Genomic DNA, 25,404 nt, shown 5'->3' on the forward strand with positions numbered 1-25,404 from the left:
GTTCAAGTCCTCCTGGGAAGTTGAAAATCATAATTATAGTGTGACGATGTGTGTTCAAAGGATTTCACACAAAATAAAATGGACCTACTAGAAAGTATTTTACACAGGAAACATTTTAGTGCTAATACAACTAAATAAAGGGCAAAGGATGCACATTAAGTGTGTAATTAAAAAAGTAAATAATTAACATTCACACTGTTACAGATAATGATGGGAAATGTAGTTTGGTCACACAAGTCTCATAAACAAGTGTTTAGTTTCCAAGCTTTATCGCTATTCTAATCTATGGTCAATATTCACAATTTCGTATAGACTTCTTAAATAAAAATCAGCTGAATTAGATTAGTGAGATCACCACTTCTGTGGTTTATTCATTCAGAAAACATTTTAACAGACAGCAATTGTTCAGACCCTCCTGTCTCTTTGTTCACACTTCCTGTTCTTGAGACGGGCAGAGAGCTTTGTGTGAGTTCTGTCCATGAAAAAGCCCATTCATTCCTCACACTAACAAACCCACACGTCCAACCTGCCAGGGAAAGAGAAAGCGAGATGTGTGTTTGTATGTCCCCACCGTTCAAAACGTTTGGGGCCAGTACGAGAAGCGTGCATTTATTTGATCAAAAATACAATAAAAACTGAAATATTGTGAAAAAATATTACAATTTTAAATTCCTTTTTTTTCCCTATTTTTAAATATTTTAAAATATTATTTATTCCTGTGATCAAACATGAATTTTCAGCATTATTACTCCACTCTTTAGTGTCATATGATCCTTCAGAAATCATTCTAATATGATGATTTGCTGAACAAGAAACATTTATTATTATCAATGTTAAAAACAGTTGTGCTGCTTAATATTTTTGAGGAAACTATGAGGCTTTTTTTTAGAGAAACAATGCTGCTGCCTTACTTCTTAAGCAACATTTTTGTCTTGTTTTCCCATAAAAATACAAGACAATAAAGGGAAAAAAGAACAATATTATCTCAGAAACCAAGTCCTATTGTCTTATGCAATTTTGCATAAGTTTCAGTGGTTCATCAAGTCGTGACAGGGTGAAAGGCACCTATGCCACCGCTTTGCGGTCCTTTATCTGGTATATCCACGCTATGTAAGATTGCCAGATCGGGTCACGTTTCTGTAGTTCTAATGAGACATAAGAAAACTACAAATTTGACTTGCTTTACGGCAAGCGTTACAATTGCCGATAGGTGGAGCGTACTGCCGGTGCTGGATAAACAGCGAGTGCGCGCGTGAGCGTGCGACAGTAGGATTGACTAAATTATTTACGACAGCGGTAATGGACAATTCCACTTCCACCCTGTAGGGCGACCGCAGAGGAAAAGTTCCTTGGTGTTGCTTTAAAGAATATAACATAAATAATTCACAACATTGTCTCTGAAGTCCCATTACCTTGTGCAATTTTGCTTCTCAAATAATTGTATCTTGCTTTTAGGATTTTATCATTTTTACTAGAAAAAAAAAAAGACTGAATAAGGAATATTCAGGAGAGCAGTGAAGGCTTGTTGGAGGAAATGTTTATTTCTCTGTTCCTACAGTCCATTGTGCCAAGCGGTGAGAAGCCATCGGCCCCAGAGGAAGTTGAGAAGAAGACCAGCTTCAGACCAGTGTGAGAAAGCCACGAGGTGTCAGAATACTTGACTTAATGAGGGCTTTCTCTAAAACACTTTACAGCAGCCTTTTCAAACACACACACACACACAGAATCTGAGATTTCCCTCTCATTCCCAAGTCCCTGCTCTGCCATATGGCAGAAATCATTTGTGTTTTAAGTCAAGCTGCTGTCGTCGCCACTGCTACCTGTAGCAGCGCCCGCAGACAGACGCTCTGGGGACGAGGACTATCTCTATCTCTATCAGCATGCGTGTGAGAGCCCATATTTGTGGAAAAAAACCGTCTAGGCTGGAAGGAAGTGCAGACCGGGTGTTCTGCTTTAGTCGCTAATGAAGTCACTCTATTGTTTTGATGAATGTGAGAGCTAGTGCAGGAGCTGGTTAATATAATGTACTCCTCTGTTAATTCATTACGACTGTTTGTCTGTCCTTATGAGGCGATAAGTTGGGTTGCCTTGGTAGTGAGAGAATGAGTGTATTTGAATGCAACGCAACACACACGCTATATTAGTGTGTATGTGTGTGCGTGTGTGTGTGTTACGCTAGCTTTGCAGTAGATTCTCAGAGCTGAAAGGTAATTAGTCCAGTATGAGTGTGAGTTTGTGTGTGTGTGTGTGTGTGTGTGTGAGAGTGCAGGAAATCTCAACGCACAATCTTTGTCTCGTTAATCTGCCATGAGAGTAATTAAACGCACTGTAACACCTGGAGCCAGGCAAATACACCTCCAATCATCTGGCCTGTCATCTCTATTCCACACACACACACACACACACGATAAATAATACCACTCCCTGTCTGATGGCATGTCTGTCTCTGCACATGCAGAATGCTGTAAAATGTGCATTGCAAATGTGTGTGTGTATTTATAGGGCCGTTTACACTGACAGCGATCTGTGCTCTGCAGAACATCCTTTTATTAATTTGTATTTTTGTCTTGTTTGGATATAAAAAGAAAATCTAAACATCCTTAAAAACAAGACACATTTACTTTGGAACCAACATTTTGTGAGATAAAATAGTTTGGACTGGTTATCTGAGACTAGCCTAAATTTTGAATTCAGGTTGTTTTTCTCAGTACATTTACTGAGGCCTGATTAAAGATATTTTTATTGAAAAGTAGTAATATCTTGCACAGGTTTTGCTTCTTAAGTAAACAAATCTTCAGATACACTACCATTCAAAAGTTTGGGGGTGGCAAGATTTATTTATTTTTAATGTTTTTTTAAAGATCTTTTAAAAAAAAGAAGGCTCAGCAAGGCTGAGAAAATATTGTGAAATATTATTACAATTTAAAATAGCATTTTTCTATTTTAATATATTTTAAAATGTAATTTATTCATGTGATGGCAAAGCTGAATTTTCAGCAGCATTACTCCAATCTTCAGTGTCACATGATCCTTCAGAAATCATTCTAACATGATGATTTGCTGCTCAAGACACATTTCTTATAATTATCAATGTAGAAAACAGTTGTGCTGCTTAATATTTCAAACATGCATCAAATCAGAAGTCAATCAAACTGCTATGTTTTCCAACGCTAATATGAAGGCCCGTTACATATAATAGTATATAACCAATACTATAGATTGAATTTTAACATTAACCATTTTAATATATTGTGTTTTTTTTATTATTAGGTTATGTTTTGCAAGCTACCCAGCTTAGCATACCGTACATGAAGCCGATTAGCCTGCTAGCTTAGCCCATACTATACACCTATAATCATGCTTTCCAATTGACTATCCCCAGCTTTAACATGCAGTGCTACAAACTCATTTGGCAATGTATGTATGTAGTCTCAAAATCAGAGACCCTCCCCTCGTCGAACTACCATCACAAGAGCTCACAGAAGAGACACATGCTAGGGTTTGAAACTAGCTTGTTAGTACTCAGCCGATCTTGGAAGACACTTCACTAGAGAATCAAATAGCCTTTTAACATTCAAACGAGACCCCTGCAAAGGCAAGACATGGTATGGTCTCCTCTTTTCCCCTGTATTTATCATACTAATGGATGGCAAGCAAATGAAAAGTGAAGATGAGGTCCTCTCTCTCTGATTCTCTGAGGATGTGTCCTGTCACTCCAGCCCTTCAAGAGCTCATTTAGCAGTCAGAATGAATCCAATCTCTCTCTTCAGCTTTCCCTCTTTATGAAATTGGCAAGCTCTGCTCTTCTTTTCATCTCTCTCTCCACAGGAGCCTCACAGTTTCTCCACCATTTCTCCTCTACCTTCCATACATCGCTCTGTTCTCTCAGTGTGAACAGCGGCTCTCTCTCCACATGTCATTTCTTTCTGAGCCCTATCTTTAGACTGATATCACTCTTTTTCACTCTATGTAGCCATAACCATAGGTAGGAGTTAACTAAGATAGAATTGTGCCTGCTGATAGTGAAACTCATATGACTAACTTTCCTTTGTGTAACACAAAAGGTGAATTTTTAGAGAATATCCCAGGCAATTCTTCTCTATATAAAGAAAATTAATGAGGGCTGAGGCTATCAAGCTGCAAAATTACAATAAAGCGGTCCATATGACTTTTGGGTTACACTTTTATTTTAAGATGTCCATGTTACAGTGTAATTATGCATTTAAGTACTGAGTAAGAATAATTAACTGCATGTACTTACTGTAGGGTTAGGGTTAGGATTTGGGTTTGGTTTAGGGTTAGTTGCATGTAATTATGCATAATTTATAGTTATTACTACAATAACTACATGTAACAAAGACACTGTTAAATAAAGTGTTACCGACTTTTGCACTAAGCCTTTAAGCACTGAAAGTCTTGATATTTGCAATAATATCAATGCCTGATTTGTGAACGAAATATTCTTTTAAGTCAAATCTTTTTAATGAATCATTTGATCCAATTCACAAAACTGGTCTGAAATATTTGTTCACAAATCAGACATTGCTAGTGCAAATGTGATTAAATCTTTGAGTTCAACTCACAGACTCGGTGATTAAATTATTAATATGCCTCCAAGATTTTCAGTTAATAATGAGTTAAATTCTTTATTTTTAAATTCAGCATTTAGACCTTAAAAAAAAAAAAAAAAAAGACTGTACAGTACAACTGTAAATAGGCTACATGGAAATGCAAGGGGAACCATATTTTTTAATAATCAGTTTGCCATGTTGCTTTTAAACTGTGTCGACAGAGGTTGTTGCTTCATTTCATTTCAGTCTGAGACACATCTGAATCTTGATTCTGGCAGAGCTGTGAGTCGTTAATCCTCATTCCTTTTAAAAGCTTTGACTGCCGTTTTATTCAGGACAGTTTAGCAAAGTCGCACCAGGGAGCTCAAGGCAATCTAAACCACAACTCCTGGGCCTCTTCTCATCCCTAACAGATGCTTTCAAAACACCTCCAGAAAAACAATAAATTCATATGGAACATAAAGTGAATGTACTACATGTGTACTGAATTCTCTCACAGCGACACATAAGATGAAAATGTGTGGTGGTCCAGAGTGCAGGTCTACAGACGGTCACAATGTGAACAAATTAAACTGCCCAAATGGGGAAAGAAAGAATGACAAAGCACAGTGAGAATAGTGAAATACTGAACTGAGTCTATACATCACAAAAGACAACAAATATGGTAACACTTCATTTCGATAGTCCACTTATTCTACTAACTATAAGTAACTTTGCAACTACATGTCAACAACCAGTAGCCGTGATTTTGCTAAGACATGCAACTGGATCAACTTCTGTTGGTCAAGGAACATTCTTGTCCAAAAACCCTATCCCTTCCCCTAAACCTAATCCTACCCATAAGTTATCCCTAAAGTCAGAGGGAAATGAAGGATGAATAACACTGATATAGAAGCACCTAACTCTTGTTTTTAACCTGTAAACCTATCCCTCAAATCTGATTGGTTGATTGGAAGGATGAATAAGGATGTTGATCCAGGAACATGTTCTACTTGGTGAAATCACGTTCACTGTCAACTACCAGTCATTAGTAGACTATCTGCTTAATATCTGCTAACACTTTATTTTGATGGTCCACCAACAGACATTCTACTGACTATAAGTAACTTTGCAAGTGCATGTCCTTATTCAAGTACTTATTCTACTAACCCTAATTCTAATCTAAAACTCTACTAATATTCTAATTAGAGTTAGGGTGTGTTCACACTTGTAGTTTGGTTCGCTTGGTTCGTTTGGTCCGGACCAACAACAAAAAAAAAACATTTAGTCCTGGTCTGCCTAGCGTTCACATTGGGATTTTAACATTGAACCTAAAGATACCGAACCTAAAGGCATAGGGATATGTTCACAACCTGACTGGCCGGCTTTTTTAACGCATTTCAACACGGAACTAACCGAACATCCAAATCAATGCTGTTTGCCGGGCTCAATGCGCTCGTTGTATGTGCGTAGCCTCCATATGATGGTATTTTGACCAGCTGAGAGCTCATGAAGAGCTTATAAAATGTGTAAAGGAGTCAAAACAGCAGCAGGAATCCCTCCGTCACACACACAGAAGAAGATCTGCTGCAAGGAGACACGGTTTTGATGCCTGTGCTAAACTGTGATGGGCAAAATCGCGACTATGACGAGAAAAAACAGGTATGCTTGAGCATTCTGTCCTTTTTAGGATCACATCTTGTGACATGTCCCGTTTTAGGTCAAGTCCCGTTTTTTTTTTTTTTTTTTTAGCTTGTTTGGTGTGCACCAGTGTTCAGACGGCACTTATTCAAATTAACCGCACTAACAGAGCAACTGCACCAGTTTGTTGCAGTTCGTTTTAATCGAACCAAACATGACATGTAGTTGCAAACTTACTTATAGTTAGTTGAATGAGATGGATAGAGTGGGAAAAGAAAGCAGTAGGTCAGAGTTGTGGCTTAGTGGTGGCGCTTAACAAGACTTTGAGTCCTGCTTCTTTGATTTCCCCAACCCTGTTCATGTCCTCTCTTTATTTTCCATATTAATAACAGCAACAGTGAGGCCAAAAATGAAAAAGAAGTAAAATGATGAGTAACAACCGTTTTTCCTTAAATAATGCTGAGAGGACAACCTAGCTGTACAGCTTCTACAAAAATACAGGTGTAGAAATGCAGAAAAAAACATTCCTGGGCTGCAAGATAGGCATCTATTACAGGTGCTTCTGTAACAGATTAGCACACACTTCAAAACCAACATACATACAGCCATACAACGGTGATATTCTTTCTGCGGCTGCAGCAGGGGCAACACTATTAGTATTCCACACACTGTTATTTTAATATATCGCCACATTAAATGACATTTCCCTTAAAGCCAGAGAGAAAGCGAGAGAAAAGGGGATTGTATAATGGCAGGGCAGACCTCTTTCTTTCTCAGGTGTGGCATATATCACCATCTCCATGGTGTCAGGCAAATCAGATTCATTTAAAGAGCATTCCTACCTGCAGGCCTCAAACCCGATCCCTTTAAAAATCACCTCCTCCCCCTCCTTCCCCATCCGCACTCGGCCTGGAGAGTTTATTGATTTCTGTGAAACTCAGCGGTGACCCCCAGACCAGCCACCTGCTTCAGGCTCAAATCACTTTGTGGCTTCTATTATTGCTCCTGGTGGCCTACGTGCCACCAGTTCTGCTCTCTCTCTCAGTACAATGCAAGAGTGGTTGGAAAGAAACGTATTTGATTTATTTTCCAGTAAAAACACTGAAATATTTCAATTTACATCAGAAGCAACACTCCAAAAGTTGACAATTTTGTGTCTGTATCAGGCAATTTTGTGGGTGTCTTGTTTTTACCTACTTGAAACAAATGGAAAATAACAGCAGACTGGAACAACAACATTTTTTCAGTGACCTATTCTTTTAAAATACATGGTAAAATAAAACATTTTTGACTAATTTGATAATGGAAATATTTAAATTCAAATTCATGATCAAATATTTATTCAAAAAACATAAAAAAAACAGTCTTTGCAATGTTTTTTGGCTAATAGTATATGCAAAGTCAGGAATATCTGTCTCTCACATTAAGAAAATGTTGCATCTGCATCACTGTATGGACATGCAGTAAACATGAAAACAGAGTGTAAAAAGAGGAAACAGCATTGAAAATAGCAGTGGGTAAACAGCACACCAGACTTAACCAGTAAGCACTTAAACTCTCAGCAATATTGGAGCAATGGACCTTGAACTGTTTTCATCATGGGCATATTATAAAACTTACATGAGGATCTGGGGCAATAGGGTCAAATAATTCAATGCCTCATTCACAATGGGCTTGACTAGCAATTCAGCTGAATCTAATGTGGCAGTCAATGCATTTTTTCACTTCATTTCTCTCTCTCTCTTTCTCTCTTTGGATTGTCTCAGTAGCACACAGATGAACTATATCTGTGAAATAGAAACATGTGCTGTGATTGGTGCGGTGGAAGCCCTGAAAGATGACACATCATGATATTTCTTGCTCTTTTGATATCAAAAACGAATGTATTATGTCAAAACCGATGCATTGTGTAGATATAGTATAATGTTCACAATGCAGAGCTGGTCCATCCAAACCCCTTATGAAAACTAAGCTGCAATTATTTTATTTGTATAAAGCTTATGCATTATTCAGCAACTTGTATGAACTACACAAGTATGCAGATGTTAGCAAATCATAAATTAGGAGGTAATGGACATAAAACTTTTACTGTTTGTTTGTTTTTTGCATGTTCCAGATAGTGGAATGGGGATAGTTGTCAGGATTTTTCAGTGGTCACTCCTGCAGATTAGATAGCGTCACTGTCAGTAAGAAACCTTTTATCTCCAAAAACGGCACTTTTCAGGAAATTGAGAAAAACCAAACTTTTAAAAAAAAATAATAAAACACAGCATTGTCAAAGTTGATATTGTGGCTTTATATAATTGTCAGACACTTGCATGTATCATTATTTTATTAGCATCTTACCAAAAATCAAGCACAAGTGTTTTTTTAACCAGCAAATGTCAGAACATTTCGGACATTTATGTTTTGTCTGTCAATAGAACGGCTGCACTTGAGGAATTAAGTGCATCACATTACGTTCTTATCAAGTCAAGATACAAGGTTTCCACCCTACAGCGACAATAGTTATAGACCGTAGCAACAAGTCTTTCTGAGTGACTTATTGAATCATTTACTCAAGCGATTCATCCAAACACACTGATTCATTCAGGAATAAAACAAGTAACTGCCTATATGAATGCATCACTGAATGATTCACTCAAACAATTTGCTCAAAAATGCAGATTAAATTACATACCAAACATGCACCTGTCTTTATGAATAAATCATTCACTTAACCAATTTGTTGAGAGAGTTTTTATTAGTGAGATTGATTAATTTAGGAATGAAACAAGTGTCTGTCTTCACGAGTGAGTCACTGAATCATTCACTAAACTGATTCATTCAAAACACAAATTCATTCAGGAACAAAATACCACTACTATGAGTTTCTCTGAAAAAAAGTAACTGACAAAATTGTGTCTAAAATGTAAGTTAGTCAACTTCAATTTAATGTATTTTGATTAACTTTGCAACATTGACAGTAATTGGATTGAACTGAATCAACACTGAATCTGAATTGAGCTGAAAAATGACACTATGTTTTCTGTAGAGCTGCATTACAGCTGAAACTGAAGTATTTAAATCTTTATTTTATAAAGCACTATACAAATAAATATGACTTGACTTCAACACTCACAATTAGACTATAGGAAGAAACAATCATTGTGATGAGACAATCACTGGAAGAGTCAGTCAGACCTATCTATATCACAGTATGTGTCTAGTTCCACAGTTTGTGAATATTATTATTATAGAACTCACCCCAACATACAGTGCCATTGTGATGAATAAAATAACTGTTGGGCCTCGAGGCTGGACCAGTTTTAAATAATGCAGTGCCGACTTCACATAAATATTCCTACAAGCCGTGATGGTTTGCTGAGGTGTCGAAACAGGCTGGAAAGAGACAGGAAGGGCAGAGTCCATGCGAAGGGTAAAGACCCCCTGCTGTACATTCCCTCCGCGGAGGACACAGCTGTCCTCCAAATAACCCACCCCTACCCACACCGGGCATCCATGCCAGGGCGAATCACTCTGCCCACACTCGCTGTGATTACAGTTGCGTTCTAATGTGCTTCTCTTCCACTCAAACACACTGGCGCAGACAGACGTCAACACATTAAAAATGTGGGTTATCTCCACGGTTAACCTTACATGATTCTGCATCTCTCCCTCCCCCACAAGCCATTCCACTCCATTTCTCATCAAGCCACACACACACACACACACACACACACACACACACACACACACACACACACACACAGTCTTTAACTGATCACACCACCCTGGGCTGCCATTTCTGTTCATCATGCAATAAAGGGGAGGGGGTTTTATTCTTCAATCTCTCTCTCTCTATTCCCCCAAATCATTTCACTCCAATTTAATCCTGATGGTCTTTGGAATTGCCCTGTTCCATTAAACCCACTTTGTGCCACTTTGCTATCAGCAGCGTGCCGATTCAGCGGCTGTCATTAAACTGGGGAGGGGCTTAGCTAAATCTGCTGGGGTTCATCCAAGTATCTCACTGTCAAGTGCGCGTGTGTGTGTGCGCAAGTTAAATCTTAGTCGTCTTCGTGTGAGGGCATCTCATTTAAAGGCACTGGATTATTAAGCCACCACCTTCTAATCAGACCCCATCAATTCCGAGAGGGCCATCTAACCCGGCTCTTATCTGCCACAGTCTAATGTCATTAACACATCGAGCTAATTGAAGACTTAATATCTTAATGGTTTCACACACACATAATGTGGATAGGGAGTGTCTGTGCTTTGTTTTTCAATCTTGGGAGGTCTGTGGGAGGAAAAGTGTGAGATCTTGTGGTGTTGAGCGCTGGGCGGCCACCTGGATCTAGAGTGAAGGACTCAAACGGCACTAGTGAAAGATCAGTGAAGTGTGCAACTCCAAAAATCAGACAAATGATCTAGAGGATTAGCATTTTAGAGAAAAGATCTGAAGAAAAAAAAAAGAAATAAATGACTTTGCAGGTCACAAAAGAAACACTTTAGAAACTAAACACACCAATGGCCAAAATAAAGCGATCGATGGGAAGAGTGAGATCTCTAGATCAAAGGAAAGAAAAATCACAAATGATACCGCCAAAGATACTAAATCTACAATCAAACCACAGGGATGTCAATGTGAATAGTTCAAACAAGCAATATTAGAGCAAGACATCATTTCATTTTATGATGAAATATCTCTCTACATGAACAAATCTCAAATCTCTCAACCTCTGAATAAGCAAATTTTCCTCTTGGAGTCAAAAACCATCTTGAACCCCATAAAACACCAATTGTCATATGAATAATTGACTTGTTTGTGCATCCATGCACAGTTGCCTAACCATTACAGATGAGACTCACCATCTTATGCCATTCTACGATCTCTCCATCCATCCATCTCATCCCTCCCTCTCTCTTACTCCACATATTTCTCCATATTTCTCTGGTGCATGCTGAGTCTCAGCCATTTATCCAGTGGTTTCAGCATGACACGCCGCGTCGCCAGAATGTCAGTTTAATATGGCCCTGCTCAAACACATGCGCGCGCACACATGCGTTCCACGAAGACATGCGCGGGTGCAATAGAGTGTCTGTGCATTAGACCCTGACTGTGCTCCAGAGACGGAGAGGCTGAGTGTTATCACAAGCAAAAGAGCCCTTGCTTTTATATCAAACACAAAAAAGGGAGAAAAAAATACTACTTTCATCTTTTTTTCGGCACAGATATGTACGCACAACTCTGAATCCTTCCCTGCACACAGAGATAAGAGAAGGGAAAGAGAAGAGGGATTCGTAGATGGAATTCCCCATACAAGCAAGAGAGAAAGAGAGAAAGAGAGAGACGGTGAAGTGCAGTTACTTCTAGCAGAGCATGCAGCAGAGGAGAAGAGAAAAGCAATCGCTCTGGAGAGATGTACGTTCGTTTCGAGCAAAGCCGGAGAGTAGATTTCCCAGGCAACTATTCAAAAAACAGAATCAGTTTCCTTCAGTACAAGGGCAGAAGGCTTTGCTGGCAACATGAGAGCGAAATCTCTCCCAGCCAGGGCAATAACGCCAGGAGACCGCCTGAGACGCTACGCCGTAGCTCTTTTACATGCAATCATTATGGAAACACCCCGTCTCCAGAGTTCAAGGCTGGTCTTCTGTCTGTCCAGATGCATTCACTATGTTGATTCTCATGAATAAACACATCTACATTCCTAGTTCAAAAATAGAGTGAGAAGGACTGACAGAGAGAGTGGGAGGGAGAGAAAGGAGACAGGTTGGAATAGTAGGTGTTGGATGCTTATGGTTGGCACATCTGGATCTGGCAACGGTGTGTTTTTCTGGTCCAAATGAGCTGTGATCCAGCTGACACACCTTGGACAAACTATCACACCACAGATGTGTCCATGTCCATCAAAGAAATGAATACCACACATCTCTGAAAATCATGCTGCCACAACATGTACAACCCTGCTTACTTCCCTACTAAAATGTTTACTTCCATTACATAGTACACTAAAAACAATATGTGAAATAGTAGTGTGACTGTGTACAAATTCATAGTCTTTATAAAACACTAGGTGGAAACGATCTGCTACTTTCGCCAAGATTTCGAAGTGTGTATCTGATAGACAATTTACTATTCCATGAGGCTATGAGAACTTGTGAATGGCAGCGAAGCGGATGCAACATGGCGGATGTAATACATACCAGCCCGTTCTCATCCCAAGGCGTCATATACTGACGCTTTTGAAATTTCGTCTACATTCGACGCACATGGCACCCTTTAGCGTCAATATGAGACGCAGATAAATATGGGCCAGAAGGCGCCTCCTAGCGGTCTAACCCTAACCCTACCCCAGACCTAAACCTACCCATAATCTGCATCTCATATTGACGCTAAAGGGTGCCATGTGCGTCGAATGTAGACGAAATTTCAAAAGCGTCAGTATATGACGCTCTAGGATGAGAATGCGTTGTACATACAGATTTTATTTATACTCTACACCAGGGTTCACCAATCTCGGTCCTGGAGGGCCGCTGTCCTGCAGAGTTTAGCTCCAACCCCAATTAAACACACCTGAACCAGCTAATCAAGGTCTCACTAGGCATACTAGAAACTTTCAAACAGGTGTGTTGGAGCTGGTTGGAGCTAAACTCTGCAGGGACAGCGGCCCACCAGGACCGAGATTGGTGAACCCTGCTCTACACATTCATATTAAATAGAACATACTTTTTTAATGGTTGCAAAGTCCATTCCTCATCAAATGACAGAATATGACTTCGGACACACCTCAAGTATGTTTAATGTGCACTAGCAATATTGACAATATAAAACAAACCAAAAATACTGATGAATCATCTTGTTTGCAGGGGCGTGTACATTTTTGTCAAAATAAGTGTTCTCCAGAATCCTTCTAATGCCGTTATTTATCAAAATCACTGTAACGTAAACAAAGGCCTGTTTAAGGTTCTCACACTTAAGTGTGACTTTTTCCAATTCAAAAGCGATAAGAATCGATTTGATTTCCATTACAATTGATTTTTGATTCAGTTGGTTATAAAGTATTTCAGTCACAACATCCATTTTTAAATTCTCTCTCTGCTAATGCTTTAAATTATACATGACTGATTCCAACTGCAAATCTCCTTTTTACTTATTCATTAAAAGAACTGACTAAGAGTCATTTGTTTCAGGAATTGGGCTACACTGGTCACACAGTATGTTTTTGATTCACAAAAAAGAGCCGTTCATAAGAGTCATTTGTTTGTGAATCGGACACCACTGGTTCCATTTTAGGTTTATTTTGTAGTACACAGTCTTTTGATTGCATTTCTTATTGAATCATATTCAAAACAGACAGCAAAATCAACAAAAATTATTTATTGTGCTGCAGCGCTGAAGATTCAGCTGCGGAGAACTAATGAGTGACGCAGTGAAGCTTCTAACTCGTAACAAAATGAAAATATTAATTTAAAGAAAATAAATCAGAGCAGTTGAGTAAGTTAGTTCAGCAGAACACAGTGACCCCAACTAATAGTTTAGACAGGAAATACATCAACAGAAAATAGCACTTGTCAAATAATTTCATGGCTTGTTTAATAAAAGTGCACTCAGAGTATGGGAATGTAAAGAACTCGGTGGACGATGAATGTTCTGATACAAAAATACAAATGTTCAGAGATTTACGTGTTCAGATTCCGTACACGCCTAGCCTTGACACGCTATTTATTGACATCTCTGATAATTCCACAGATAAATTATGACGTGGATTAAATTAAATGGCGGATTTCAGAAATGTATTTGTTCATTTAGACAAACCCGAGTTAGCCATTTTGTGTGTCTCATTAGACAGCCAAAGTGTCGTTATTCCCTAGTGTTTGACTACAGACCTGGCTTGTCTTGCCCTCAGGCTAACATCTGACAGAGAATACCACCAGCTGGCAGCATATGCACACCGTCATATTACTGATAAATCTACGCTGACATTAGTAGAGCAAACCTCACGTCTTTGATTCCGTGTGTGTGTATGTCTCCGTCCTTACATTCAACTGCACCCTCTCTCTCTCTAGAGCGCATAACAGCTGCAGCGCTCCAGTTCTATGCAGCTCACCACTCTGTCCGCCATGGAAAATACAGGCTTTTCATTTCAGCTTGATAATGGTGCACAGAGAGGCCTGCGCATACTAAAGAGCCGAAGCCAACTCTAATATACAAGCAGACCGGGGCCCCACTGAGCAGGTCACGCCGAATCTTTTCTTTCTCTCTCTCTCTCTCGAGTGGAAGAGAGACAATAGATTAGACCAGATGAAAAGACAGTAAGAACAGAATTAATCTAATGCCATTTGTTGTCAGAAAAAAAGCAATTCGGGTCCTTAGGTTAAGGTACCTAAGGGAGCCATTTTGTTCCTTTTGATTTTCCAGCTTACCCGTAAAGGGATAGTTCACCAAAAATGAAAATTCGGTCATAATTTACTCACTCTCATGTGGTTCCAAATGCTGCGGAACACAAAAGAAGTTGTTTTGGATGTGGATTTTTTTGTGGATTCATTTTTCAACATTTTCAGCATTATCTTTTGTGTTCCACAGAAGAAAGAAAGACATACAGGTTTGGAACCACATGTAGGGTGAATAAATGAGGACAGAATTGCCATTTTTTGTCAGAACTATCCCTTAAAACAACAGAAGAGAGACAGTAGTGACAGTAGAAGCAGAAGTGGCACTTGGCCCTACTCAAGCAACGTGGACAACAGCCATTTGCTCAACAAGTCTTCGTCCGTGTCGACAGAAAAAAACGGATAAAAAAGGTTGAAAATGAAAATCAGTTTTGTACATACTGTACTTTTGAACTTTCTATTCATCAAAGAATCCCGAAGAAACATGCATCACAGTTTCCTCAAACATATTAAGCAGCACAACACTGATAATAATAAGACGTGTTTCTCAAGCACCAAATCAGCATATTAGAATGATTTTTGAGGGATCATGTGACTGAAGACTGGAGTAATGATGCTGAAAATTCAGCTTTACCATCACAAGAATAAATTACATAAAATATATTAAAATAGAAAACAGTTATTTTGAACTGTAAAACTATTTCATAATTTGACTGGTTTTACTGTATTTTTGATCAAACAAATGCAGCTTTGGTGAGCATAAGATACTTAATTTAAAAAACTTTTTTTTTAATTTACAGATCCCAAACTTTTCAACAGTAGTGTGTGTATACAAAAGGCAGTGGAGAAGAAAAGCAAGGCTTAAAATGTCATACATTTCCTTTCTTTTCTTCTCATCTCCATGCCTTTCAACGTCTTTAAATGTCAGAGGACAGAAGAGATGCAAAACCACCGGTCTCTGGTGATGCAAAGCATAAAACATTGTAAATGAGCGCCAAGTAGCACCTCAAATAAAGAATCTGTCGCCGGGAGAGTAGTCGGCGTAGTGTGAGCGCAAGTAAATGAGAATGTAGAAAGAATGGATTTAATTGAAGTGTTAATGTACTGAGACTGTTGCATGGGCTGCATTTCTGAGTTTCTCCCAGTCTTTGTTTGCAATGCAGCACATCAAACTCGCTTTGGAGCGAAGCTCTCGCGGGACTAAATTATCAACCATTGACTTTTTGTCTGCCTTTTTACTCCCTTTTGTTTCTACGGGTAGGCTGAAGTCAGTGGAGCGTTGCGTTCCTCTATACCGCAGTGAGAAATGGGACTGCATGCTCGTTGAGGGTGAGTTAATTTTTTCTATTCGGACTGAAAAAAAATAAATAATACATATGAGCACGGTTCTTTATTCATAGCTCAAGGAGGGAATTTGATTTAAACAGAAAGAGGAGGAACTGGAGAATGGTTATGCGGTAAATGAAAAGCAGATATATGTTCAAGACTATAGACCCTGAAACTGCAGTCCTCTGCAATCAATGTGCAACTGTTATGCTATTTGTTAGTTATGTACTTGAAGGCAGGTTCGATAGACAAGAACAGAAGGCCAGTGTTAACAAGTGTTTGAATTATACATCAGCAAAAGACCGTGGAACAAAGATGAGACTACATGTGAAAGTATGCTGAGCTTGCTTGTGTGCGGGCTGATGTTTCAGTGTCGTTTTTGGCCCCAAATAGCTGTGCAGACAGATTGTGGCCATTTTAAGGAGATTATGGGGCAGATGCCAGCAGGGCATTGCAGCATGTGGCACAAAGAGAACCACTGCTTCCACCTTGTACAACCTGCAGTGGTGGGCCGTCAGGGCCAGCAAGGCCTTCTCTGTCAGAATCACTGATTTGCAATTTAATATATTTTCCCCGTGAATGTGTATTAAATTATTCCAAATAGTCTATTCTCTTACTTTCATAGCTTTTTTTCTTGGTCGCGCTGCTTCCAGTAGTCCAAGTTTATGTTAGCGCTTTTATCCAAACATATTTCAGCCATCATGTGTTGCCATGATCAAAGAAATCTGCCTTGAGGCCTTCAGAATCAATAGTGCGGGCGCCTGTAGCTTAAAAATGAATGGCAATGTAACGGTGTGCTTTAACCAATCAGATACTCAATCAGATTTAATAAACCAATCAGATTTCGAGGTGGCGCCATCTAGCAGGCTTAGAATAACGTCGGCCTTTTCACGTCCTTTGATTGGAAGGTCAGAACGCGAACTATTACTGCTAGTCAGAGCAGAACGCAAATGCCATCTGTACAGTATAAAAATATATTCATGTTAAAATACCGCTGTGCAAACTACAATGGCTGACAGAGGAGAATACATTTATTTGGTCACAGATTTACTTGCAAAGCCATTTTCACGACGTACTTTTCAAGAAAAGCGGGAGATTGTAAGGAAAGGTCGGCCAACCCCGAAGCTAGCAAGCATGTCCCAGCCGGAGAAAGGGTTTACGACTTTCAATGCGGTAACTACGAGCGGTACCCTTGGCTCACAGCCTCCGAGGAACACTGGTGTTTGGAGCCACACTGGGTTTGCAAACTTGAGTTGTCTAACCAAAGCAGCAGCGAGACACCAAATCACGGCCGGACACTTACAAGCTTTTGAAAACTTTTGGGGAAACCCCAGTGGATCTACAGCTCAATGAACAGGGATACGGAGCTCCACAACAAAAAGGTGAAGAAAAACAGGGAAATACTGAAAAGACTGATAGATTGTGTCATATTGTTTGGGTAAACAAGAACTTTCGTTTCGGGGACACGATGAAAGCGCTGGATCCACAAATAGAGGCAACTATATGGAGCTTCTTTCTTTTCTCGCTGAAAACCACACAGACTTACATTACCACCTGTCCACGAACAAAGTGTTTTGTGGGACGTCAGGCAAAATGCAAAACGACCTGATTAATGCCATTGCTGAAGTGATGGGAGAAGAGATAAAAAGGGAGATTAAAAAAGCACCCTTTGTCGCTGTTATGGTGGACGAGACGTCTGACGTGAGTAATGCAGCGCAGCTCGCACTGGTCCTGCGTTATGCGACGGACACGGGTGTCAAGGAGCGGACGGAGAGGCCCAGGACAAGGAGACCTTCTTGCATACTACCACCAACTCCACAGCACTGTTCTGGACAACATTCTTTGCCAGATACGGAATAGATTTCAAGACCACAACAAATTAATGTTTCTCTCCCTCCTCGACCCCCAGCAGTTTCAGACATACCGGAAAAAATTCAGCTTGACACAGAGTCACGGAACACTGTTCAATCTGTCCCGGCTAAAAACAGGACTGTAATGTATGCCATGACTCACTTTGAAGGTAAAAGTCCAGCTGATCTCCTTCATTTCCTTCAGCAGAATAATCTGAGTGTCATGGGGCAGGCATTGGCATATTTGGCACTGACTGTCCCTGTGTCCACTGCTTCTGTCGAGCGGACATTCTCAGCCCTAAAGAGAATTCAAACTTATGCCAGAAATAAGACTGGACAGACTCGACTTTCAGCATTAGCCTCCATGGCGATAGAAAGGGAATTATTGTTGGAACTGAAGCACACAAATAACCTGTACAACAGTGTAATTGAAGTCTTCTTGAGAAAAGAAAGGAGAATGGATTTTGTGTACAGATAATCAGTAGTTTTGGTGAGTAGGCTATACGGAAGGCTTATTACGGAAGTGAATGGGGCCAATCTGTAAACATTAAAATAATCCGTTTCAACTGTATAGCCAAAAGACGTATACAATGCCAACACTATTTTAGAGAGAAAATTTGCTTTTAAAAAGTAAATGTATTGATGAAAATAATTCAGTGTGTACTTACCCAACATTAATGTGTTTATGTATTTTATGCTTAATAGAGTGTCGTGATGTTAGTTGAGCAACATGAAAAACTCAATTGTGAGTTAGTCTGTGGTCACTTATTGAGTGTGTGGAAATTGCAATCCTATAAGGATGTTACCTTAGGAAGCTCACTAGTGTCTCACACACAACAACTAGAGATACCTAAAATACACAGAGCCCTGATGAATATGCAATGCATTCAAGCAATGGCATCTTCGCATTTAAATTGTCACTTTAACTCCTAAATTTTGAGTGGAAAGCTTCTGATGTGCAAAAGTCTGAGCCAAAACCGTGGCAGCTGTGCCCTCAGGCTCAGTGTCATGTCCTCAGTGTCGGATGCCATCCGATGGGTGAGCCCATTCCCGAGCTCTAATTAGCAGGAGCAGATAATGTCACACAGAACAGAGGGATCAATACTGAGGACGAGGAACGGCAGTCGATGCCTCCTCTCTATGCCGGACAGATTTCCGAGAAGGGACATCCCCCACGGAACGGCTCTACTTCAGGAATCCCCAACACCTGCTGATCTGATGAAGACACAAGCTGCTCCATTTTGTGCAATGCCATCAACCCAAAACATCCTTAGACTCCTTTTACAACAAACACCTCAGAAAACTAAAGTGCTAAAGTGACCCACATTTTTTTCTTTGGAAAAGTCCTACAGGATAGACCTTATTCACAGAGGCGCCATCTTTGATTTTTAACGGGAATGAAAGCGAGGCTGCGAGGGATTGACGTACATCTCTTCAGTGGGTTGTATGGTTATCTTTCAGAGAAATTTCAGTAGACAAAAAACTCCAGACAACATGAGCTGTGGAAAATTTTAAGTGATCTATGAGATTTATACAGCTTTATACAACGGGTGCCACTGAAAACAATGTAAGTCTATCCCTCACAGCCTCGCTTTCATACCGGTCATGGCGCTGCTCTTAATAAGGTCTATTCTGGCCATTATTCCTCACATCTTTACATAAATAAGTACCAAACCAATCCTGGAATTCATTTAAACAGACATTTACATAGAACAGCAAGCTGGTTTAGTTTGCCATTAAATTTATTCAGGCCAAACTAACATTCATTATTGTTAATTTTGCTTAAACATGCGGTTGCCCAAGTCTTGATATGAACCCTACTACCTCTGAGTTCTACATTACCTCAAAACAAACCCAGCTTGTAGAATGAATAAATGAACACAGAGGAGAGAGCAAAACAATGTTGGCTTTGAGGGTTCCCACACTCTGTGTTGCGTCTCCATGGAGATGCACTGTTTCCTGCTGGGCCCATTCAGACAGAGAAGGAAAGGCCTACTTGCCATACACACAGAAAAGTCCAGAGCACTGAACAGACCACCTTTACCACGGTAATGGCAACCTATAAGCAGTTCACTGATGTAATATGAGCGGTTGGGAGAGTGAGCCATCTGGCACAGGTTGGCATAGTGACCTGATTATGGCAGAAAGAAAAAAAACACACGTTTTTTCCCCCTTTTTTATGTATCCTCGTTTGATCTATCTATCTATCTATCTATCTATCTATCTATCTATCTATCTATCGATCTATCTATCTATCGATCTATCTATCGATCTATCTATCTATCATTCTGTCTATCTATCTATCTATCTATCTATCTATCTATCTATCTATCTATCTATCTATCATTCTATCTATCAATCTATCATTCTGTCTGACTATCTATCTATCTATCTATCTATCTATCTATCTATCTATCTATCTATCTATCATTCTGTCTGACTATCTATCTATATATCTATATATCTATCTATCTATCTATCTATCTATCTATCTATCTATCTATCCATCCATCATCTGTCCGTCTATCTGTCTGTCTGAATCTGTCTGACTATCTATCTTTCTGTCTATCTATCTATCTATCTATCTATCTATCTATCTATCTATCTATCTATCTTTTTATCCATCCATCCATCTATCCACCATCTGTCCGTCTATCTATCTATCTATCTATCTATCTATCTATCTATCTATCTATCAAATCTTAACTATAAACAATTCACAATGGTAGTTCTGCCTGAAAACACAACAATGAAATAGCATTCAGCTGGAAATAAACACAAATTGATGGCTGAACCACACAAAAAGATGGGTGACATATTAACCAATGACCTAAAAACAAGGCGCTGCCAATGAACACCTGACACCTGGATGAGTTCAGACACAAATATAAAAAAAACAAAATACACCTTTGTGACTGTGAATTTTCAACCATCAATACTATGGAGGCATGTATAAGGGTCAGAACTATCATCAGAAAAACAGATTAAAGGGTGCTGCCTTTGAATTGTTAAATGGGTTAAGGACAACAACAGTTCGATGGATGCTCTGCTTTGTACACTTGTGAGGTTCCCTAAATATATATACATATATATATATATATATATATATATATATATATATATATATATATATATATATATATATTATTATTATTATTATTATTTTATTATTATAAAAAAAAATTTACACAGGAATTTTCACAAGTCTTTGATGAATGATGAAACTGTCATACACATTTGTTTTCCATGATGATGAGGACTTTTCATTGACTCGTGTTGTTTTTTATCGAGGTAATGGTGTTTGCTATAATTTAATCCCAAAGCTAACCCTCACACAAACCATTCCACATGTTTATGTTCATCAAGACATTACTTAGTAGCCTAGATTAAACTGGTTTTGAGACCGTTGGCTTGTCACCACAGTGTAACGTTAGGATATTTTAGGTTTTAGTATATCGTAAAGTCTTCCTCACCGGACATTCCAGTCACTGGCGCTTTTGTCTTTCAGACCGAGCTCCGCTTAGTGGAACCGCACGTGAAGGCAACACGACGAGATTCGGTGTCTTTTCAAGCGTTGTATACTTAGTAAACGTCGAGGGGACCGTCTTTCGTTTTGAAACTACAGCTCTCAGTGCGACCACAAGCAGCGGTCCGCAGGCAGTCAGAAAAGGATGTTCTCTGTCAAAGCACATTATCCTCACGCGCTCCCGTGTCTACCGCTTCAAACACTGAAGGAACATATTCCTGCAGCGCAACCGTTCATAAAACGTCACGTAGAGACGCGTTTAACGCGGTCGCCGGTGCCCCAAGTCAGTTGACAGATTCTTAGAGTGCGAGTAACGAATTCTCGCCGCCCGGACGGACGGTGGTTCCCTGTCACACGCGCAGGAGCGCGCGCGCACACACACACACACACACACACGGGCAGTACGATTAATGCGGGAATCTGCTGCCGCGGAGCCCCTGCGGACCGATCATCCTGCCTGAACCAAACAAACAAAATATACACTTTTCTTTACTCGTAACACGTTTAAATACATGGAAAGTTCACGCTACCGTGTCTTGAACTAGTAGGCTACTCGTGCGTTTTAACCCGTCCGGAATAGTGAACATATCTTTCACTGCAGTTGCAAATGAGTGCGCGCATATAGCACTTATTGAGTGTATAGCTACAAAACCTCCCTGCTTCAATGAATGGAAAAGGTGTTAAATACGGAGCGTTGTAGTAAATCTCAGTTGATCAATCGCTCTCGAGCAGGGCAGAACATGGATGTCAATGCAGCAAACGCCGCTCCTCTCCATACGCGCGTGGACGCATGATCACCGTCAACTGGTGGCAGTTGGTTCGGCTCATTTCCTCGCAAATCAAATGTGGGATAACTGTTTAGTCATATCTCTCCAATTGCTTTAGATGCGTGAATACAATCAACCGACATAACTCCATCACCGAAGCGCAGGAAGATGTCCTCATGTTCCACATGGACAAGTTTCATTGCAACAGCACCGACGCCGTTTTTTTTCTTTTCTTTTTTTTTCTTTTTCTTTTTTTCTCATATGTCATCACGAATCACATCCTTAAGACATACCCTCTTACCTTTAAACTGGTGCGTTCAGATCCCATACTTCTCATTATAAAAATCCACGCGCAATCACTCCGTATCCAGTCTCTACCGTCTGTAGAAGAGCAGTAATCCACTTTCCCATGCCGGGGACATACAGCCACAGACCTGGACTACATCCTTTCTATCGCACACCAAAACTGATGGGATTTTTGCGCTTCTTTTCCCCTTTACCCTGTTCTTTCTCTCCGCTGTTCCAGCTGAAGTTGCCTGGTTACCTCTCTCTAAAAGCGCCGCTCCCGCAGCCAATCACGAGCGCGCGTTAACCCGTCGAGCGCCGAGCTGTCCTGGTTTCTTGCTTTCAGGAGAAAACGCAAGGAGTGGGAGGGGCGAGAGAGTTTTCAATGCCAAAAAGCTAACATGTGCAAAAGAATATAAAGACAGAAAGAGATGTGTTGGGGGATTGATGATGGCAGATAAATTAACATCAACTTATTTGCTGAAACAGAAAAAAAAAAAACACAATCTCTTCAACTGGCATCAGCAAGAGAGTGTAGAACAGGTGCACAGGGGGCACGAAAAAAACAACCACCTCAAACTTAAAGGGTTAGTTCACACAAAAATGAAATTATGCCATAATTTACACGTCCTCTCACCATCCTATGTGTATATGACTTTCTTATTTCAACCAAACACAATCAGAGTTATATTTTTAAAAATCCTGTCTCTTCCAAGATTTATAATGGGAGTAAATGGTCAAACAAACAGGGCTGGGCAACAAACTCAAGCTCCTCAGACGTTTCTCTTTAAAAATTCTCGTTTTAGACTTTTAATTTGTGACCGTTTTTTTGTTTTACTCTATCCTCTGCGCTTCCGTCTTACATCGGGTCAGAGGTCACTCTTCCGCCAAAATCGACTCGCGGACGGACGTTACCGTACCAGATACATTTTCTATTTATTTTAAACAGCGTTCAGCCAATCAAGACTCAAATTATTAACCTCTAAAACTGAACTTTTAGAATCAACTCTGACGTTTGCATCTACAGACTAATGAAACTTTAGCTGTGCGTTTAACTTTGGGAAATGTAATGTGCTGTATTCTCTCTTGATTCGCTTGTATTCCTATCCATCAAACTCTCCCTCCGATCTGTGGACAACTGCCCAAATGTTGGCCTGGACATTTCTGATTTTCTGAAAGTTGGTAACACCATCCCTATACTTAAATCTACGCCCAGGACTAGATCATCTGTTGATGACAGCTAATAATCTTAAAGCGGCTACGCAGTGGCCATTGGAGAGTTGCGAGTTCTATTTTAACCTTCTGAGTCACCTCATCATGCAGAGTATTGATTTTAATTCCATCCTCTTCTCAGTTAGGGGCTGCCAAGTGCACTACGCCCTTTTCACTCTCAATCATTGTAAACGGGACCAGGCAACATCTGGCTCCACGCTGATTCATAACGTTCGTATGTGGACTCAAACATGGCACCATGATCATTCCAAGGCATAAGAAACTCTAGAAATATTCACAGCACTGTTTAGGAAGAAGCTTTTACTGCAGTGGAGCAATGCAACCTCTTTGACCAATCACTATTTGGCAGATCATTGCAACAGATTATGGGTCTCTGTAATCTAAAGTTTGAAATGCTGGAATGGGGAAATAAAGACTTGCATTTGTTTAAGTTGAATTACTCTACTCTTTTACACTGTAGTCCGGCCATGTACAGTACATGTGTTTTTTCTTATTGGCTGTCAACAGCAAAGCTGAAAGTTCAATAAAAATGTAGTGTTATCATTAAAAGTAGGCTCTCACTCCTTTATTGTCATCCTCTTTCTCCCTCTATTCGGGAAGCTGGACCACTTTGTTGACTGCACTATTTTATAATCTTTTATTAAATCGGTTTTAACATTTGCCATGATTTGTTGGTTTTCTGAAGTAAATGTCAAAAGTAGATCACACCTGCAGAGAGGTGATCTTGGGTCATGTGTCGCAGGTGAAGCACATCTTGGTCTGTCTGTTCTCTATGAGGAGAATTTTTTGTGAGTATTTTGGATAACTGTATTAATACTAAAAAAAAAATAAAAAATAAAAAACTCATTCTTAAGGAGTAGCCTATATCTTTGTCTTCTCCAGTAAAATTATTATATTATATATAATATACACTACTACTCAAAAGTTTGGAGTCAGTAATTTGTTCAGCAATGATGCACTAAATTTATCAGAAGTGATAGTGGAGCTTTTAAATAGCTACAAAAATAAAAAAATAAAAAAATAATACTATTTTGAAATTTCATCAAAGATTACTAAAAAAAAAAAAAAAAAAAAAAAAAAAAGTTTACACAAAAATATTTAACATCACACCCATTTTCATAATTGATAATAATAAGAAATGTTACATATTAGAATTATTCATGTGACAATGAACACTGGAGTAATGATGCTGAAAATTCAGCTTTGCATTGCAGCAATAAATTGCATTTAAATTTCAATTCATTATAAAAAAATAAATAAATAAAAACTACCTGAAATCATTCTTAACATCTCATGCTTCCATGCCTTTAGTTATTTTTAATGGCAAACCAGAAAAAGATACACATCAAGGATCTATGCGTTTTTGCAGTGAAAACCTGGAAACATCAGGGAACTTTACAAATTCTGTTTTCCAAGCCTGGAAAAGTCATGGATGGAAATGAATAAAATCTTAAAAAGTCATGGATAAACCATGGATATTTCCACCATGAGTACATTTTTTCTCATTATGCAAAGCTCTGAAAATCCGAAAGAAATTATGTGAACGCAATCTCTTTAAAATGATTTAAAAAAATCTTATTCAGTAATCACTAACAGCTGCATAAAGCCTGTGTGATGGTATTGTGTTTTATTGTACATCTGCTTGTTTTGTATGTGGATATGTGTCTCTTTTCAGATTATGAAATATGTACTACAAATACTATTACTTTTCTCTCTTTATCTCGCTCTCCCTTTGTGGTTTGGTGGAGAATTTTGTTGTTCTAAACTCATTTTGTTGCAAGAATCTCATCACCAGTTTTTTTTTCCCGCCACAGAGTCAGTGTCCTGTTTTCAGTTCATTTCAATTCACTCTC

At 39.3% G+C, this 25,404-nt stretch overlaps 1 protein-coding gene across 2 annotated transcripts in view; it reads right to left on the reverse strand.

Annotated features, from left to right (window-relative positions):
* The window catches only part of dab1a (DAB adaptor protein 1a), a 364,356-nt gene that overhangs the window by 143,215 nt on the left and 195,737 nt on the right, over positions 1–25,404 (reverse strand). Inside the window, exon 1 of one of the 2 annotated variants that reach the window (XM_084092069.1) lies at positions 22,335–22,600. The exons of the other annotated variant lie outside the window; for it this stretch is intronic. The gene's annotated coding sequence lies outside the window, so the exon portion shown is untranslated. Of the gene's footprint in view, positions 1–22,334; positions 22,601–25,404 lie in introns of those variants that run through there. 2 annotated transcript variants of the gene reach the window in all.

Source organism: Abramis brama (assembly GCF_963993115.1).
Source record: "Abramis brama genome assembly, chromosome: 18".
Classification (NCBI taxonomy): domain Eukaryota; kingdom Metazoa; phylum Chordata; class Actinopteri; order Cypriniformes; family Leuciscidae; genus Abramis; species Abramis brama.